The 15503-nt window shown below is 36.6% G+C and overlaps 1 non-coding gene across 1 annotated transcript; it reads left to right on the forward strand.

Annotated features, from left to right (window-relative positions):
* Positions 1–1488: 1488 nt before the first annotated feature.
* On the forward strand, positions 1489–1698 carry LOC150049124 (small nucleolar RNA SNORA73 family). The gene has a single exon (XR_016539070.1). It is a non-coding gene; the product is annotated as a small nucleolar RNA SNORA73 family (small nucleolar RNA).
* Positions 1699–15503: the final 13805 nt, after the last annotated feature.

Raw genomic sequence — 15503 nt, forward strand, 5'->3', positions numbered from 1 at the left:
CATAATGGAATAACAGCTACGTCTTTGCATGCAAGATTTTTAAGTGCTTTGAAAAGGCACAAATGTAAACTCAGAAGAATGTTTTTTCAAATCTAGCAATAATAAATGCTGTAGGGCACTTTGTACCCATATATTTGTACCCATGTAAAATCTTCATTCATTTCTAGAAAAATCTCTTCATACAAGTGGGTTATTTTTCCATATTCAGCACAGTTCAGAGTAAGAGTCAAAATAGCCAGCCATGTTCATGAAGATACTTGTGAAAATTCATAGATTAAAGTGTACTTATTGAGCATCAATTAAAATATGGCAACAAAAACAAATTTGGTTCTTTCAGCCTAGAGAGAATTAAGACATGTTTTCCCATTTTAGAATATGCTTTAGACTAGCTTGAAAGATTCCTATGGGAATAAAGTGTAAGTTAATTGTTTAAGTCAATATATGAAAAAGTCCAGTGAGTCAATGTGAACATATGTCATTAATCAAGTACAGAAGGGAATGAGTTAGAATAGAATATGAGCTTGGGGGACTATATCTGTACATCCAGGAGGCTAGGTAAATGCATAGGTGTTAAAACAAAAGAAACCCTACAATCTTAAGGAGAATCATGCAGTATGGTTCTAAATCAACACACATTTGCTTCTCTTACATGATTAAACACTAAACCTGAAAATTCCACCAAGATAAACATTTGTGAAAGTCTTAGTTTCAAGGAACAGGATACTTTCCTTAAATTACTTCTTTAAAATTACTGTATTCTATCTTGGAAAATTTCCAGGAACATTCATCAGTTTCCTCTGTGACCTTCAACTCATTATTTTATTTCATTTCACTCTTCATCATTTTCTTGCATGACTAAGAGAAGTGAGTTACATAGTTTAAGAGGCTTTGTTAACCACAAGTAGCTTTTTGAAGAGCTCTTTCATTGTCTTTGGGTGGAAAATAGAACCTAAAATCTCAGATGACCTCCACTCTGGCTTGTAGGTCTACTTCTGCATTTCCAGTTGATGCCCTTGTCCCATTTTCTTCAGAGCAGGCAATTCCCCCATGCTGTCTAGAGAAAAGAAGGAGGTACAGGGAACTGGCCTGTTTTGCTTCAGTTAATTATTGTGTTCTAAATTATTAATGCCATCCCTGTTCTCCTATCACCTTGAAGTTATTGGATGCCAAAGGGTATTAATAAAGGATAAGTTTCATGAGGTCAGTGGGAAAAAAATTCAAAACATTTTCCCTGGACAGCAAAGCAGAAGGTGGGGAATGAGGTTAGGAGAAAGGAAAAGTGCCAGATATCTATTCTCTGAGTGTTCACATATTTAAGTAACTACATATAAGCGAGAACCCTTTACACAGAATTAAGCTATGATGAATTTGTATCTTTGAGGAACAATCAATAACAACAAGGTTTGCATGGAACTGAAAAGCTTATTAGAAAACAAATATTTGGGCATATTTTCCCTTTATAAATCAACACTCTGAAGAAGAACCATTTAAAAATGGCAGAGTCTCCTGGAGGCCATTTCCCCTGGGCTTTTTCTTCATTGCACAGGGGAACATTGATCTGTGCCCCCATGAGGTACAGACACATTCATCAATATTTGACATGAAGCCAGGCTTTGTGTCTGTGCCTGCATAATCCTACAGCTTTCCAGAGAGTTCCGTGGACAATGACTGAGGAGATATATTATGCAGGAAAAAGTGAACAACAAGAGTGGTGGAGAACAAACATCCTTTCCAATAAAGCACTTCTGTAAATTACCTCTAGAACGTTCAGTACCTAGTTCTGTGACCCATAATTTGAAAAAGGACTGACAACACAAGACACAGATTTTCAGGATTAAGGTCATTCATTAATTCCCCAACCATGGTACCACAGATTCCACAGATCAGAATTAAGCCTTGTCATGTTCTTTAGGTAAGGTACAGACCATCAGAGAATGCTACAAAATACATATAGTTGGGACAACAGAGTGGCACATTCTACAGTGTACCAAATAAAGAGCAAGCGTGTTAGAGACTGTCCTTAGAAAGCAGTTTACTTGTGCATATGCTGTGTGTATTCACATATATAAGTACATACACACATCTATACATATAAAAAGAGAGACACACAGAGAGAGAATCATATTTCGTCTTTGAGCACAACTACTGGCACAGAGTTCCTAATCCTTCGGCTTTGTTCTAAACAGACAACTGGAGGTTAAAATTCATAGATAGATAGCTCCAGTCAGGCACTGATCAGAGGAATCAATCTTGTGATTAGATGTTTGTAACTTTCAGTCTACCCTTACTATCTAGGAAGGGGAAAAAAGGAACTCAAGGTTACCAATCACCAATGACCAATGTGTTCATCAGACATGTGTACATGACAAAGCCTGAATTGCAGAGTCCCGAGAACTTCCAGATTGCTGAACACATGAAGAAACTCAAAGGGTGGCTATCTTGGAGAGGGTATATGAGTTCTGCATCCTCCCCACATTACCTTTCCAGATGCATCTTTTCTAGCTGGTTGTTCTGTATCCTTTGCAATATGCTTGGGTTTAACATAAGAATTGCCTCAGTTCTGTGAGCTGTGGTAGCAAATTAACTGAACCTGGGAGGAAATTGTTGAAATGAACAGGTCAGCAGTAGAAGTGGCAAACAAATGCTTGAGATTAACCTTGGAGCTCCCGTGGGATCTGGCACCAGAAAGCATCAGAACTGAATTAGACTCTTTGATATTTCATTGGTGTCTCTTATGTAATTGCATAATGGGGACAGGTAAAGCCATATATCTGGCAAAGTGTTCTGTACTTCATGGAGTATGAAGTTAGAAAGAAACACTTAAACTTTTTCTATCTATTACAGTAGGAGAAAAATATGGATGGACAAAAGCAAAGGATGAAAGAATGAGTATCAATACTTTTGTTTCCAAGCTCTATCTAATTGCAAGTTCTGTCTAACTTACAAGCAATGATTCCACCAAGTCAATGTCTTTCCTTCATCATTCTCATCTGGGTTTCTAAGCACCATCTCCTATAAAAGAATAGAGCTATGAGAAATGACAGATTTCTGAATAAAGGCAGGAAGTAAACAAAAATAAAGATATTTTGTTAAAAAATACCAAGATCTCAAAGAAAATGATACAAAATCTAAATTGAATAGTTTCCACTAGACAAATTTAAGGCAATTTTGACAAAAATAATGAACAATTACATAAATAAATTATAATCTCCAAAAAACAAGAACTCATAATTTTTCATCAATATGAAAACCTCCATGAGAGAGCATAAATATTAACTCCTTCCTTGAAAATCAAATGAATAATAAGTCAATGCATCTATAAATCTGTATACATGAATTGGATAATTCATAATATACCCGACTCAATAAAGCATTTGAATAGCTCCATAATCATTGAAGACATGACATCGATGACTCTAACAGCAGCAAAAATAAATCTCTAAGTTTAGATGGTCTCTTGACAGAATTCAACATCTGATTAAGTTTATAATAAGTGCTTTTTTTTAAGATTCTGAGCATAGAATTGCCTTCCTAATTTCTTTCTTGGTGAGTTCATTGTTGGGGTATAGAAAAAGGACTATTTATGTTGATCTTGTATCCTCTTACTTCACACAATGTATATATCATCTCTGAGTTTTCTAGTTGTTTTAGGGTCTTTTAAGTACAGGATCATAGCTTCTGCAAACAAGGACAGATTGACTTTCTTTTTTCTATCTATTCTATTTAGTTCATTTCTCTTATTGCTGTAGATAAGAATTCAGGCCCTATATCAACAAAAACAGCACTATTGGGCTTGTCTTAGTAGTGACTTCAAAAGAAATGCTTTCATTTTTTCCAAATCAGTATAATGTTGGCTCTATTTCTGTCATCATGGCTTTTACTGTGTTGAGGTATAAACTGTCTATTCCTAGTTTCTGCAAGGATTTTGTCATGAATTGTTTTTTTTTGTTTGCTTGATTTTTTTACAATTACACTGATTTGAATGAATCCAGGTAAAGGTGGCAGAAATAATTTTGTGTAGCTTTCCACCATTTTGTAGGTCTAAAAATTCTTCAAAATAACAAGTGTAACTTCTGAAATATCTTCATTACAAAATGATGTTGGACAAATACGTAAGGATAATAGACTTGTCTTGTTTGCTGATAACAGTGGATGGATGCCAGAGCTATTGTTTGTTTGTTTTGGTTGTTAATTTTGGTTTTGTCTTTGCTTTCCAGCTGTCACAGAGAAGTCATGTCACTATGGTGACTTTAAATTAATTCATTAAGAAATGTAAAACTACAGTTTGCGTCTTCTATTTGTAATTTAATTTTTATCTTATATTTATTATTTGGTTTGATGAACAATCCTATGTCTTAAAGAAGTGAGTTCTGCAGGCTCATTAAAAGAATGATTTTTAAAGCTGTATATTGGTCTAATTTGTATCCTACCAAGCCTTTTTAAGTTCTTTCCTTTCCTTTCAAAGGAAAACTTCCAAGTGAGTGGGTTGCTGTTTTGACAGGAGCAGGCAATGGCTGTTGAATACATCTTAGTCCGACAGTGGAAGAACTGGGTCCCTCCACCTGTCATTCCTCTGCTTTGCTTTCATTTATTTTTCTACGCTGCCTCTCTAGTCTAGGGCAGAGGCAGCAAAGGCAATACAGCCTGTGGCAGCCACCAGAGCAGCATAAATACTAGTGATAATTGTATGGTACAGTAATTGCAAATAGCGGTGATTAATTCTTACAATAATAGCTGTCCTAGAACAATTGATTTCCCTTCCAGTCATGCCCAAGTTTCCCATGAGAAAGGTTTAAAATGGTTATTATTATTAGTGTAAGCTTTAGAGAGAAAAGGAAGATGAAAAGAACGGCGATTTACTTTGGCATTGTCAGCACAGATTCTCCATTACATTGAGGAGCAAGCGTCCCCATGTCACCACAGGGAGAAGGAAGTGCCTCCATAGCCAGGAAACCAGTCTGACTTGTGAAGTGGGAAGAGACACATATCCTAAGTGTGGATCATACAATCCTAGCCAAGATTTCCTTAAAAAGTAGTTTGGTGTACAGTTAGAGGGAGAGACCCTTTTTTCTTCATGTACTACCTCCCTCTGATTCTGCACTTAGTAATTTACTTTTGATTACTTCTTGATATAATTAAATATTATTTCCATATCGTGCATGCTAATGCATGGGAATATGAGGTAGCAAATTGCTATTTTTAGAGGATTGGAGAAGTCAATGATGGACCTGGATTTTAAAGTGAAATAGCTACAACTCCCAAATTTGTAAATGATCAAATCAAGAGACTATTCCCAAATTTCAAGACTAATTTCCATCATTGAATGCCTCTACTCCCCCTTCTTCTTGATAACCTACATGTTAATGAAAAGCGGGTAAAATTTATTGCCATGTCTTTAGTAGTCAAGCAATTTCGTCTTCTAGAAATATGCAAATGTATCTGTGGTTAAACAGAGTTTTATGTTGGTTATTTTCCAAGTTAGAGGAAACAGTTTATGGACTAAGTGAAGTCTTATTTTATCACCAAAGTAAAAAATTTTATTTTTGAGTGGTATGATTTTTAAATGCTTACCATACTTTTCATATTTAACAGTCTATGTCTGCCCTTACAGACCAGTATTTCCAAATAGGCATATTCTGAGACTCTGAGAGATATTTTGTTCTATTTTATTAGACTGTAATGAAGTACAAATGGAAGAAGTATGCTCCAATATCCTGAGCTCATCCCTATATTCTCAGTATGTTTTACGCCATCATGTAACTAGTACAATGCCTAGAACATGGAGATGTGCAGGTGTGTGTTGATTAGGTGAATTAGTACATCCCTATTCTCTCCATTTACTTTAAAGTTCCTGATACCTTCTTTTTTGCACCCTACGTTAATATTGTCTTACTGTGTTCCCCCAAAAGGCATAAATTTTCATTATATTAGCTGTCATTGTATAGCAAATTACCTCCTAACCTCACTGTTAACAACAGATATTTGTTATCTCATGCTTTCTGAGTTAGGGAACTGAATACTACAGTCTAAGAATTTCTCATTAGTCAAGACTTTAGTCATTTTAAGATTGAAATGAATCTGCAGAGTCTACTTCTGGTTCACATGTGTATCTTCTAGGACTCTGTTTTATTTTTAGAACTTGTACTGAGGCTTCAACTCAGAGCACCATTCTTTCCCTTAGATTTTTCTCTCAAGGTTGGTACTTGAAGCACAACTCCACTTGCAGCTTTTTGGTGATTAAAAGGAGATAAGAATCCTGTGAACTTTTCTGCCTAGACTGGCTATAAACAACCAAAATCCTCAGAGTTCAGCCTTTGGAGTAGTTAGTATTACTGGCATAAGTCACTAGTGGCCAGATTTAAGGCACTGGGGTATAGCTTTCATAAAATATCACCCTCAAGGCAAAGTCAGCAGAAAGGGGAAAGAATATCAGGTAAGCAAGTAGTCAGACACATGATACGTAAAGGCCAGTCTTTCTTTACTTAATCTTGGAATGACAAACATCTGGTATTGATCATGAGGATAATTCATGATACAATGGATATAATGAGGATCAGTGTTTATCGCTCAGGACACAGTGCCATCTAGGAATGTTATATGAATAAGGAAATAGTTCACAGATAGCCCTCCATTTTATTCACAGTTCTCTGCTTTAAACAACTAACAGGTGGCTAGTAAGTTATTTTTGATGAGGATGGTAATTATTTAAAGAGGGGGGAATCAGCTCAGATTTAAGAATCTCTGTAGTAAGCATTATGTTCAAGTTATTTACAAGTTTTCAACACTAATCTTAAATAGAAAAGCATTCACAGTGAGTTGGTCATGAGAGGACAAGGGACACTTTTTGCATACATCTCACCCTAAGTAGTCAGTAAGGGATACTTGTTTATTTCTCTAACTTTATCTTTTACTTTTGAGGAGAAAAAATTTTCATTGACATGGAAAGTTGAAAGGCCAATTTAGCCATGTAATCAGTAGTGGTGATGGCTGATAAATTATTAGGAAGAGTCTATATTGTACTAACTAGGACATTATTTAGAACAAAAAGGAGTGCCATTAATAATAATGCCAAGGCATTAGACTGTCTAGGACTATCCTGAACATTTATTCACCCTGCAAATGAGAGCCATTTATTTTTTGCCACTTTTATTTTGGGGAGTTTAGAATTGTGGAATTGTGATTTCTGTAAACAATCCCTTGAAGCTTTTTTTTTGGCACTTTCCATATCAATATCTTACCTAGACTAAAAAAAAAGTAAGAAGTAGACAGCAGAGTGTGCTGTTTCTTGACAAAGCACAGCCACTCACCGAAAGATTGATTTGTAAGGATGCTATCTAAGAATTCATGTCCCTTTCAAAGAAATTACCCATCATTAGAGCTTCAAGCAAATCTTTTGCTGCAGTTTTCTTCATATGAGTCGCAAGTACAGGATTAGTTTAATTTTTCAGAATTTCTTTTCATATGCATCTAATTAAAGTATCTGTTGAGTCCATCATGTTGTGTTCTAGTTAATTGAATAGAAAAAAATTTAATGGGTCTCTATTAGATTTTCCTGGTTAATGTCATAGGCATGCATTGATTTTTTTTTAATTAGAGATTTTTGTTAATGGGTTTTCACAAATTAAACTCTGTCTAATAACTAGTGCTCCTCTGGCAGTTCTTAAGACACTTGCTGGCAAACTTCTTGATGGTCTTTTGGAGAGTTTGCCTTTTTCAATCACAACTTCATATAGAATCCGCAAATAAGATTAGGATTCCTGCTGACAGACTTCATTACTCTGTGGCTTTTCCCAGCATTATCAAAATAATCATGAGACTTTTAGAGGGAAAGGTGTGTAAATAGTAATATTCACTTTCACCCAAACCTACAACGTTAAGCCTATAGTACTAGAACTCAGTAGAGTAGCTGGAAATGAAAAACAACAACAACAACAACAAAAAACCCAACAACAACAACAACAAAAAAACAACCTTTGCTCTTGATTTTCTCTGGCTACAATAATAGATGCTCTTGATTTTCTCTGGCTACAATAATAGAGGAATCACTGAATCACTGAATAATTGATTAACTTAGATATTTAGAAAGACTATAATCAAAAGAAGTAATTATATCCATGTTACTTTCCTTTTACATTTGTGGAATGCAACGCCAAAGAGAACATAGTTACTGACTAGAATACTTGAATTCATGTTATAGAAGACTTTTACTCATTTGTTTCATTTTATTTGCTTTGTGTTTGTAATTTCCCAGAGGTGAAGTTCTGTGGTACAGCAGATGCACCTCAGCTCTGGTCATAAAAGTCTAGGAAGGCTTAAGGTCAGAAAACAGTTATGCCATCTTCTCACCATAGCTGGTTTCTCCCTAGGAAATCATTTAAAATTCTTTTTGAACTTAAGGCCATTGTAAGTCAAAGGGAAGCCTGAAGGATGCTCAGAGTAAAAGAGAGAATCTTCAAATTCAGCCTACAGTTTTGCAGGGGGTGGGATTGGAAGGTGGAGACAGAGAGCTCAGGATAGGGTGAAAGGTAGGCCAACACCTTTGTGGAATGGGGTTGCTTAGAGAATACCACATATTTTTCCCCCCTAACATTTCTTTTAAAAAGAGAGGAAGAGGGCTGGGAGTTTGGCCTAGTGGTAGAGTGGTTGTCCAGCATGCACAAAGACCCGGGTTAGATTCCTTGGTACCACATACTTAGAAAAAGCTGGAAGTGGTGCTGAGGCTCAAGTGTTAGAGTTCTAGCGTTGAGAAAAATCCAAGGACAGTGCTCAGCCCTGAGCTTAAGCCCAGGACTGGGGGGGGGGGAGAGAGAGAGAGAGAGAGAGAGAGAGAGAGAGAGAGAGAGAGAGAGAGAGAGAGAGAGAGAGAGAGAGAGAGAGAGAGAGAGAGAGAGAGAGAGAGAGAGAGATCTTATTTGGGTTTTCTTGCTTGAACTCAGGAGGGCCTAGGCATTGTCCCTCAGCAGCTCTACCACTTGAGCCACAGCACCACTTTGGACTTTTTCTGTGTATGTGGTACTGAGGAATTGAATCCAGGGCTTCCTGCATGCTAAGCAAGCACTCTTCCACTTAGGCCACATTCCTGGTCCCTTCTGAGAAATCATCCTCACCAGCCAAAATTACAGAAGGACAGGAGAACCATCACAGGTGGCATTCAACTGGCCATGAATTTGTAGACTCAGCTCAGCCTCACCTCCACTCAGGGGAAAATCCATTAATCCATTCCTTTGTGTTGTTCTTTTTTTTTTTTTCAACTGTTCTCTGAGCAACAAAGATCAAGAACTCACCAAAGACAATAGCTAATTCCATGCTGTTTCATATATTGCCTATAACAAGACAAATTCTTTCATTTATGTCTTTCAGCTCCACAATCCCTCTCTACTCATTCAAACCCTATTGTTTTTTAAATTTTCTAGACCTCTATAAAAACTTCCCTGAACATTGTTGCTAAAATTCATCTCAGGTCAATAGCTGAATAGTGGCTGTGCATGTAGTAAGAAGAAGAAAACTGAATGCTGTTATTATGGACTTTTGTTATTTTTAAATATCTCATGTAAATATAAGGGAAATAGTATCTTAGAAATATGCTTAGGCAACTTCCTCTTATATTTCCCGGCATTGATCACACCACAAATGGTCTACCCTCCTAACTTATTCCTCCTCTTCTTTTTTTTCTAAAAATATGCCTCAGGATTGTGTCAGAGTGAAATTCACATAGAACATTCATCATTTTATAGCACGTCCTATATACCAGTCATTATTCTAAGCACTTTACCAAGTACTTCAGTGATATAGATGCTGATTTTATCATTCTTTTGACTAGAAAGAGACTAAGATATGAAAATTGCAAATTTTATAATGGGTAGAGCGGAAAACCAGTTTCAAGAGCATTTTTTCAGAGCTTGTGGTCTTAACTTCTCTACCATGCAGAGAACAAGAGTAGCCAAAGAGAAACAGGAGTAACATTGCAGAAAGTTAGAGGCTTGGGATTCACTTTATGCTGATGGTGGACCTCCCATCTATGTGTGCCTTCATCTTTTATCCTGATGCAGTGAGCCCTGTTCCTTTATCTGGGCTGCTCAATCTCAGATTTCTTAGTGTCTTGCAACTGGCAAACACCTAATCTTTAAACCCAAAGGAGTAGGAGTCTTCATGCGCTTTTAGTCAACAAATGGTCCAAAAGAAAGGGTTTGCGCAAGTTTTACAGACAAAGGGAGGATGGCTTAGCGAAGTAAGAATCCAGAAAGAAAACCCCAAATAGGGAAAGTAAAAATTAAAATCTTACAAAGGAATATAATACACTTTGATAAGAAAGACTATCTTGTAACTTCAGCAGGTTGTGAATGAAGCCTAAGGATTCTAGTACAAGATGATTTGCAAGTGCAGAGAAGAAAGCTTTTTGACATTAATGACTTGGGAATGAGGCTTATTTCTTTAGATTGCAGAAGAGTCTAATTCAAAGGAAGAATTACATCTTTCCCTTTTACCTAGAGGAATAATAAGGAGAAAAGGAAGAAAAAGTGAAGAGTCAGATATTAAATGACCATATTTCTGTCTGAACTAAACAAATAGCAAAGGAAACAACATCTTTAAACAGTTGGGGGACAAGACTAGGGATTTGCATTCCTGGTCACATCTTGGGTGTCTTCCATAATTTACTGGAATATAAAATCATTTCAGTCTGGGCCATGTGCCACATAATATGGGAATGACGGTTTCATAGGACATAATGAGCATAGATTACTGAGCTGTGATTGAAATCATATTTGGAGCTTCCTGCAGGCTAGACATGGCACACAGGTGATATGGGAACCCTATATGTTCTCAGAGGAAATGCAAGAAGATTGAGAACAATGATGGGTAGGAAAAGCCCTAGTTCCGAAAAAAAAAATAGAGAGAACTCTGGATGAGACTTTAAGACAGGGGGCAAGCATAGTAACTCCAGCTTTCTTACAAGGCCAGGTAGAAATCCTTCACTTCTCACTGGAATTAGATCAGGGAGCAGCATGACCTGGTAACTACATGGAGATGAGGCAGAGGAAGCCATGGAGGCCTAAGGAATGGTCTTGAACTTCCACACAAAATAAATTCCTCTGTCACATCCAGATACCACTTTTTGTCCACATAAAAGAGGACATGGAATCTAAAGCCTGAGAAATAAAACCAAAGTCAAAATTATTGTGACCCCCATCTATGTGATGAAGGATAGCTTCCCACAGAGGATTTCTATGTGTCAGAAAAGATTACAATACTATTTATTATCTGGCCATCTGAAGGGACCCTCTTCCTCAGTAATGTTTGTTGAAAAAATTAAATGTGATATAGAAAAAGGAATCAAAATCATTGTCTTTGTACTTCTATGTTTTTCCTTGTGCACATATGAAAATCATATTCCATGGCTACATGGTTTGATGTTTACCTTCCACCACCAAGCTAAAATCCCCAAAGACTGTTACATTCTTCTTTTGCATGTACTGTGACTTGGCCCCCAATAGGTATAGTATAAACCAAATTATTTGTTGAGATGTTACCTTGGCCTTAAAGAAAGGACTGTATGCTCTAGAATCCTCTCCCAGTCGATGAAGGGAAAGAAAATCCACACACTCTGTGTGTGTGTGTGTGTGTGTGTGTGTGTGTGTGTGTGTGTGTGTTTCTTTTTGGAATCCTTTCCTCATATCTGTCTTTCTGCTGAATATTGGTCTGGGAATCAGATCTGGCCCCACTTCAACCTCCTCTGACTGTGTTATAACCCAGGGAGCAACTCCAAAATGAGACAGGCCAATTAGTAGTACATCTAATTTTTGTAATTTCCCAAACCCTCCATCACAATGAGGTTATTATGGGAAAATTAACCTCTAACAGTTGAAATCATTCAGTGTGGAGTTTAGCCAGGGGCACAAAACAAAACTGAGACTTACACAGAAAACCTGGCACTTTGTCCTTTCAAATGACTGCATGCAAAGCCAGCCAAGAGGTAGAAACCTTGCTATTCCACTGACTTCCCCTTTCCGTTGGCAGACAGTCTGGTGCAGACTTAAGTGATGGAAGCAGTCAAGTAGTGTCTGTTTGAAAGGATCGCTTTTCACTCTGTAGCCCTAAGTAAATGGGTATGGAGAGCAGAAAATAGAGAAGAGGACAAAAGAAGAAAGACAAATAACTGCTCAAACCATGACAACGGTAATTGAATATTTTCATGGGGCAGATTGCGAAATAGAATGGATGTATTTTTAGAGTTGAGAAGGATTTTTTTCTTTACTAAATCGGAGTTTGTATTAAAAGCTAGTTGTGAAATATACCATGAATTGTTGTTAATATATCAAAAAATAGCTTCAAATAAGTCAGTAAACAGGTCTGTGATTTGCTTTATTCTTTATATGCCACTCATTACATGACTGACTCTTCAATTGGTAAGGAGTGAGGTGAAGACTGTCACATAATTTGTCCAGCACTGATATGGTAAGATCCCTCTCGAACACTCCCGAGACAGAGCTATATGGTAGGTCTTATGCATAGAGGTCACAAAGATGCCTATCATTGCCTCTACTCATCTGGGTTACAGTGTCTATAGCCAGAAAGCTCTGGGTTATATTTCTCCAGCAAGCAAACCTATTCAAAAACATGTTTCATTCTAAAAGTATTTAGCAGAAAAGGCTAAATATTCTAGGTGGTTGGCTTACTGAACTGATAAAACAAAAAAACCATCAGACTTGATTTGAAAGTTATCTTCGGCATGTTGAAGGGTTTTGGTTTTTTTTTTTTTTGCCTTCTCAGTTCTTCTCTATACAATATGAATGCACTATTACTTTTATAGCCTGGTCCTTTAGGCTCTAGGGCTAATCTCAAAGTGAAAATAAAATCTGGGTGTCAGAGCAGCTGACACAATTAAGAGAATTCTTTGTCTGTAGAATTCATGAGCAAGGGATGAAAATAATATACATTGCTGTTTCTCTAACTTCAATGAGATCATTTTTAAAAACTATTTTACTTTACTTATTTTTGGTGTAGGGGATCAAACTGAAAGCTACACCCTTCATCTAAGCCATATCCTCTGCCTGAAGATCCTGTTGTTGTTTTTTTTTTAAAACTCAGATTCATAGGCTAAGAATGTTTAGAATGAGGCCAGGAATATGTATTTCTAGAAAGCTTTAAGGCAGTATAAAAGCTTTTGGCCCATGGTCCACTTCTAGCAAGGAATGCACCTTTGGAACCAATTTTTTTTTAAAGAGTTTCTCTGTCTACATTTCTGTTCTGCTTCTGTCTTCTCCTCCTTCACTGCTTCCTGTGATTACAACAGGCGTGCATTCAAACCAAGCTGCAAACAGAGATATTTGTGGGCGAAATAGGAGTAAAATCATTATGAAACTTTTATGACATCCAGTAAATATTTTCTTCACCTGCAATCAAATGATGCAGAATTCTTAGCTTCTACATTTGAACTACATGGATGGAGGTTTTGATGTTGAAGGAGTTGGCTTAACCTTTTAAAAGCCACTGGGAAAAGTCCTGCTCAAATAATCAGAAGGCTGTTAGAGAGTAATCCTAAATGCTTTCTTTAAAAAATAATTGTTCATCTTCATTTTCCCTGTAATTTAATGATTCTCAAACCACTTTGCATATTTTATGCCATGAACTCTGACACTACTAAACAAGAAAACGGAAGACAAGTACTTCAGTGTCATTAAGCTGAAAGCACGTTATACATCTAGAAAATACCAACATAAAGTACAAAAAGACTTACTCATGAGGTAGGGTTAATAGCCAGGCTATGGATGGATGATGAATGATTGATAAAGGTTTGAACTCATATTCAGCCTTTGAGATCATTTCCAAAAGTAATAGCAGTATGAAGAACTCCCATAAAGACAGCAGTGTGAATTAGGTTTAGAGGGGCCCGTACTTGCTGAACAATAGGGAAAGGACATGGCTAAGGAAATATCAAAAGAGTGCATATTCTTTAACCTACAGTGTTCAATTGTTCTATTTTTGTCAGTGTTAATTAAAGGAAAAAGAAAACAACTTGAAGAAATTATAATGTCACTGATAAAGCAAATAGATAAAATTGAAATCATAATAATGTAGGTTAAAGAGAAATGATAATGGTAACAATATGTAAATAGTTGATAGTTCAGAGGGAAAGGCCAAATAAAACAGGAATATAAGATCAAAATTGCTTGCTAAAACCTTCCTGACATTGAATTAAATCATAATTTTGCATATTAATAAACATCCAAAAATATTGGTAGAAAAAGTATCTTTTCCATATAACCAGGACTTTTTAACTCAAGAATAGAGAGATGGCTGCACACTCTGCTCTAGTTATTTTGTTGCAAAAGAAACAACTTCAAAACCCATACCTGTAGCTATTTCACTATAATCAAATTCACTGGGTCAAGAGTTTTTAAGAGCTAAAGGAGGTTGGAGTAAAGTTGCAAATACAACCACACAATGAAAGATAGGATTTTATTCAGGCTTTGTCAACCAGAAGAATGTCACTATTATTAAGACCACTACAGTGAGAGGAAAAGACACATAAGGTTTCTCAAATACAAGGAAGAACTTATTCCTGAGTTTAACTGGAGTCATTAAGAAGGATAAAATATGGGATCTTACCCTGGAGTATGGAAAGCACAGCAGTGCTTTGTGATTGTTGGTTTCTGGGTAAAACAACATTAAAGGATTTCTCTCAGGCATGACCATTTGTCTACAATTATTACTACTTGTATGCTCAGTGCATAATTATGAGAATATCTGGGGAATTTAAATGGGTTATTGGATAGCTGGAGCTAACATGACTGGAAGCTGGGTCATCTGAGGGCCTCCCTAGTCATATACTTACTGTGTAGGCCAGGCCAGCTTGAGGGATGAGGTCAGTGAGCTGGATGGACTCTTTGTGAAGCTTGGCTTCCTCACAGCATGACAATCTCAGGGTAGTCAGGGCTCAAGACCCCAATTGAGGGCTTTTCAAGTCAGTGAAGGAGAGATCTAATTTCTTTTGAGGATTCAGTCTTGGCAGTCACACACCATTAAATATCATGTGCTCCTGGTACAAGGAGCCACAGCAAGGCCATATATATATATTATATATATATAATATATATATATATAAATAGAAGATTAAGTTCTGCCTGTAACCTGGTAAAAATTGTGACTCTGGATCATAAAGAGAAATGACTTCATACTCTGGTCTGGTTGGTTTTGTTCTTAAACAACTTAAAACTCAAACCAGAAATGGTTGCATTATGCTGAGATTTTATGAGTCAACTGGAATGCACTTGACTCTATATTAGGAAACAAGATATGAAGCTCTCGGTTGTAGTGTGAAATAATTTCTGGTGTTTTGTAAAAAAGAGAGAGAGAGATGAATTCGCACTCTATCTAGAAATTGTTTATGAGTTTCATATCAAAATATGAGATTAAATGTCAACATACCCATCCTATGTGGAAAGTACAATAAAACAACAATGAATTAAGTGGCTCATGCCTTTAATCCTAGATACTCAGGAGGT

The sequence above is a fragment of the Megascapheus bottae genome, chromosome 20, assembly GCF_031878675.1.
Source record: "Megascapheus bottae isolate mThoBot1 chromosome 20, mThoBot2.hap1, whole genome shotgun sequence".
Classification (NCBI taxonomy): Eukaryota; Metazoa; Chordata; class Mammalia; order Rodentia; family Geomyidae; genus Megascapheus; species Megascapheus bottae.